Here is a 5,889-nt window from a genome sequence, read left to right on the forward strand (position 1 = left end):
TATACTAATACAACATAAAGAAGCTGGCCAGATTCATGGTGACAGGTGATATACTAATACAACATAAAGAAGCTGGCCAGATTCATGTTGACAGGTGATATACTAATACAACATAAAGAAGCTGGCCAGATTCATGGTGACAGGTGATATACTAATACAACATAAAGAAGCTGGCCAGATTCATGTTGACAGGTGATATACTAATACAACATAAAGAAGCTGGCCAGATTCATGGTGACAGGTGATATACTAATACAACATAAAGAAGCTGGCCAGATTCATGGTGACAGGTGATATACTAATACAACATAAAGAAGCTGGCCAGATTCATGTTGACAGGTGATATACTAATACAACATAAAGAAGCTGGCCAGATTCATGGTGACAGGTGATATACTAATACAACATAAAGAAGCTGGCCAGATTCATGTTGACAGGTGATATACTAATACAACATAAAGAAGCTGGCCAGATTCATGGTGACAGGTGATATACTAATACAACATAAAGAAGCTGGACAGATTCATGTTGACAGGTGATATACTAATACAACATAAAGAAGCTGGCCAGATTCATGGTGACAGGTGATATACTAATACAACATAAAGAAGCTGGCCAGATTCATGTTGACAGGTGATATACTAATACAACATAAAGAAGCTGGCCAGATTCATGTTGACAGGTGATATACTAATACAACATAAAGAAGCTGGCCAGATTCATGTTGACAGGTGATATACTAATACAACATAAAGAAGCTGGCCAGATTCATGGTGACAGGTGATATACTAATACAACATAAAGAAGCTGGCCAGATTCATGTTGACAGGTGATATACTAATACAACATAAAGAAGCTGGCCAGATTCATGGTGACAGGTGATATACTAATACAACATAAAGAAGCTGGCCAGATTCATGGTGACAGGTGATATACTAATACAACATAAAGAAGCTGGCCAGATTCATGGTGACAGGTGATATACTAATACAACATAAAGAAGCTGGCCAGATTCATGTTGACAGGTGATATACTAATACTACATAAAGAAGCTGGCCAGATTCATGTTGACAGGTGATATACTAATACAACATAAAGAAGCTGGCCAGATTCATGGTGACAGGTGATATACTAATACAACATAAAGAAGCTGGCCAGATTCATGTTGACAGGTGATATACTAATACAACATAAAGAAGCTGGCCAGATTCATGGTGACAGGTGATATACTAATACAACATAAAGAAGCTGGCCAGATTCATGTTGACAGGTGATATACTAATAAAAAGCACATAACCTGATTCAAGCATTCATGACATCACACGGAAGAAGGCACAGTGATGCTGAAACGTTGGTGTTTTACCCAATAAATTACTGGTTTTGGTCGTTTTTTTCGCCTACATAGATTCATAACCGTTGTTAAACTGTATATTTTGGTACATGTGTAACTTTATACACGATGCAGTTCTAAATATTTGAGAATTAAAGTAGAATAAATATTTGATTATTTTCTTTGCCATTATTGATTTAGTTCAAATGTCTTTGTTAGTGTTAGGAATGTCTTGATTTGGTCTGCCTCGCTACCTGTTATGTGGCTGTTTGAAGGTTATTAAGTGGAGGTACTTACTCCGTTTTTTTAAATATCCTTATAAAGCTTTATCGACAAACAGCTTTATCGACAGATATAAAGGCTCAAAGGCTATTTAGAGTACGGAGAGAAGGTGGAGAAAGAAAGAGACAGTCAGAGAGAGCGACGGAGAGGGAGAGAGAGTGGTTGATGTCTGGGGTCTGCTCGCCAAACAAGCATTCACAAAATGGGAGAAAAACCCAATTGAAACTCTTCATGCAGAATTCTGCAAAAACATCCTCGTGTACAACGTTAAACCCCAAATAATGGATGCAGAGTAGAATTAGGCCGATACCCTCTAATTATCCAAATCCAGAAAAGAGCTGTTAAATTCTACAACCACCTAAAAGGAAGCGATTCCCAAACCTTCCATAACAAAGCCATCACCTACTGAGAGATGAACCTGGAGAAGAGTCCCCTAAGCAAGCTGGTCCTGGGGCTCTGTTCACAAACACAAACACACCCCACAGAGCCCCAGGACAGCGACACAATTAGAACCAATCAAATCATGAGAAAACAAAATATAATTACTTGACACATTGGAAAGAATTAACCAAAAACAAAGCAACCTAGAATGCTTTTTGGCCCTAAACAGAGAGTACACAGTGGCAGAATACCTGACCACTGTGACTGACCTAAAATTAAGGAAAGCTTTGACTATGTACAGACTCAGTGTGCATTGCCTTGCTATTGAGAGAGACCGCCATAGTCAGATCTGGCCCTCAAGAGAAGACAGGCTATGTGCACACTGCCCACAAAATGAGGTGGAAACTGAACTACTGTTCAGTTTAAATACTGTGTAGACTACTGTACAGTTTAAATACTGTGTAGACTACAGTACAGTTTAAATACTGTGTAGACTACAGTACAGTTTAAATACTGTGTAGACTACTGTACAGTTTAAATACTGTGTAGACTACTGTACAGTTTAAATACTGTGTAGACTACAGTACAGTTTAAATACTGTGTAGACTACTGTACAGTTTAAATACTGTGTAGACTACAGTACAGTTTAAATACTGTGTAGACTACTGTACAGTTTAAATACTGTGTAGACTACAGTACAGTTTAAATACTGTGTAGACTACAGTACAGTTTAAATACTGTGTAGACTACAGTACAGTTTAAATACTGTGTAGACTACTGTACAGTTTAAATACTGTGTAGACTACTGTACAGTTTAAATACTGTGTAGACTACTGTACAGTTTAAATACTGTGTAGACTACTGTACAGTTTAAATACTGTGTAGACTACTGTACAGTTTAAATACTGTGTAGACTACTGTACAGTGTAAATACTGTGTATGTTTCCTTTTGGACGGAGATTCAATATCTGTTTACATTTCAACATACACTAGTCCTATTAGGAAGTACACAGAGGACACAGGGAGAGTAGAGTGAGACATTGACAAATGGAAAGTGCTTTAGAGAGCATGGTCCAGGGCTGAGGGCTCAGGGTATCAAGTGTACACCACTGTGGATCGAGTGTTACACTTTGGCTTCTCATCTCTGTGAGTCCTCCAGCCCTCATAACCCTCAGCTCGTAATGTCCACAGAAGTATTTGTGATGTGTGTAAAGTTTGTTTTTTGACTTGGCCGGCCTAACCAGTTGTACATAGTGACAGAGCAGTTTTATGAATTCTGAAACATTTATATTTTACCGGGCAGATCATATTAAGAACAAATTGTTATTTACAATGACTGACTAGCAAGAAGCAAGAGGCGATACAGTTATATTCTGATGTGCTAAATATCATGATTATGTAGACCTATATGATATTATGTAGACCTATATGATATTATGTAGACCTATATGATATTATACATACTTCAATGCTTTATTAAACCAAGCATTTCCCCTCATATTTATTTTGTGAATTACAAAAACGTTAGTAAAGTATTATAGACATGGGATAATTGATTGATGCATCTACTGTAAGTTCAGTCACTCTATACCAGGGTTGGAAAATGAGAACAGGATATCCAAGCCATCAATTATATGTCCCCCCCTCCCACACACACACACACACACACACACACACACACACACACACACACACACACACACACACACACACACACACACACACACACACACACACACACACACACACACACAGGGTCGCCGTTGATAATGGCTGATCCCACTCTCCCAGGGTGTCTCAGGGGGAGTTGGGAAATGCAGGAAGTCAATTGATTTAGGACAAATATAAGCATCCACCAAATTATTTTATCACAGACACACACACACACACACATAAATAATGGGTTAATCAATAATTGATAATTTACTTATTGATGAGATTTATATTTACACACACCCACACCTGCCTCATCCACACCTTCCTCTGCCTCATAAACACCCACACCTTCCTCTGCCTCATCCACACCTTCCTCTGCCTCATAAACACCCACACCTTCCTCTGCCTCATCCACACCTTCCTCTGCCTCATCCACACCTTCCTCTGCCTCATCCACACCTTCCTCTGCCTCACCCACACCTTCCTCTGCCTCATCCACACCTTCCTCTGCCTCATCCACACCTTCCTCTGCCTCATCCACACCTTCCTCTGCCTCATCCACACCTTCCTCTGCCTCACACACACCTTCCTCTGCCTCATCCACACCTTCCTCTGCCTCATCCACACCTTCCTCTGCCTCATACACACCTTCCTCTGCCTCATACACACCTTCCTCTGCCTCACACACACCTTCCTCTGCCTCATCCACACCTTGTTCTGCCTCATCCACACCTTCCTCTGCCTCATCCACACCTTGTTCTGCCTCATCCACACCTTCCTCTGCCTCATCCACACCTTTTTCTGCCTCATCCACACCTTCCTCTGCCTCATCCACACCTTCCTCTGCCTCATCCACACCTTCCTCTGCCTCATCCACACCTTCCTCTGCCTCATACACACCTTCCTCTGCCTCATCCACACCTTCCTCTGCCTCATCCACACCTTCCTCTGCCTCATCCACACCTTCCTCTGCCTCATCCACACCTTCCTCTGCCTCATCCACACCTTCCTCTGCCTCATCCACACCTTCCTCTGCCTCATCCACACCTTCCTCTGCCTCATAAACACCCACACCTTCCTCTGCCTCATACACACCTTCCTCTGCCTCATACACACCTTCCTCTGCCTCATCCACACCTTCCTCTGCCTCATCCACACCTTCCTCTGCCTCATCCACACCTTCCTCTGCCTCATCCACACCTTCCTCTGCCTCATCCACACCTTCCTCTGCCTCATCCACACCTTCCTCTGCCTCATCCACACCTTGTTCTGCCTCATCCACACCTTCCTCTGCCTCATCCACACCTTTTTCTGCCTCATCCACACCTTCCTCTGCCTCATCCACACCTTCCTCTGCCTCATAAACACCCACACCTTCCTCTGCCTCATCCACACCTTCCTCTGCCTCATCCACACCTTCCTCTGCCTCATCCACACCTTCCACTGCCTCATCCACACCTTACACTGCCTCATCTACACCTTCCTCTGCCTCATCCACACCTTCCACTGCCTCATCCACACCTTCCTCTGCCTCATCCACACCTTCCTCTGCCTCATCCACACCTTCCTCTGCCTCATCCACACCTTCCTCTGCCTCATCCACACCTTCCACTGCCTCATCCACACCTTACACTGCCTCATCCACACCTTCCTCTGCCTCATCCACACCTTCCACTGCCTCATCCACACCTTCCTCTGCCTAATCCACACCTTCCTCTGCCTAATCCACACCTTTTTCTGCCTCATTCACACCCACACCTTTTTGTAAGAAACTGTATTTCAGTCAGTCTGTGTCCTGCTCTCAACAGCAAATACATGAGATATTCACTTTAGCTAGTTCCTCAAATGACCGATCACTGAGAAGCCCAAACTGGGTCGTATTCATTCGCTCACACCATAGAAAATAAGAGTTTCTTATTGGACAAGTCGAGTTAGTCCCTCCCTTTATTAGTCTGTTTTCTTCTGTTTGGTGCCTAATGAATAAAACCCTCATGTCCGTGACTCTATGAAGAATTTGTTCAGGCATCTATTTAGGTCAGTCATTTATACAGGTGGACCCCCGTTCACCATGAAGTGTGGTGTTTTTTATTCTTGAACATATTGCAGCGAATTTGGGGGGGGGGGGGATAAACCCAGGAACCCGTAAATCCAATTGACGAGAATGCTAGGAGTTGTGTTAAGGTCATTACGACATCAACTCACCTCAGATGAACTCTATCTAATAATTTATTTCCCCCACT

At 42.6% G+C, this 5,889-nt stretch overlaps 1 long non-coding RNA gene across 21 annotated transcripts in view; it reads left to right on the forward strand.

Annotated features, from left to right (window-relative positions):
• Positions 1 to 2,420, forward strand: part of LOC127910402 (uncharacterized) — an 11,298-nt gene extending 8,878 nt beyond the window's left edge. For 16 of the 21 annotated variants that reach the window (XR_008074676.1, XR_008074682.1, XR_008074684.1 and 13 more), the window contains 3 exons: positions 1 to 584; positions 683 to 1,025; positions 1,075 to 2,420. The exon at positions 1 to 584 is cut by the window's left edge. This is a non-coding gene — a long non-coding RNA (uncharacterized LOC127910402). Of the gene's footprint in view, positions 634 to 682; positions 1,026 to 1,074 lie in introns of all 21 variants that reach the window. The other 5 variants (XR_008074683.1, XR_008074688.1, XR_008074678.1 and 2 more) reach the window with 5 other exon arrangements.
• The last annotated feature ends 3,469 nt before the right edge of the window (positions 2,421 to 5,889 follow it).

The sequence above is a fragment of the Oncorhynchus keta genome, chromosome 21, assembly GCF_023373465.1.
Source record: "Oncorhynchus keta strain PuntledgeMale-10-30-2019 chromosome 21, Oket_V2, whole genome shotgun sequence".
Lineage (NCBI taxonomy): Eukaryota > Metazoa > Chordata > Actinopteri > Salmoniformes > Salmonidae > Oncorhynchus > Oncorhynchus keta.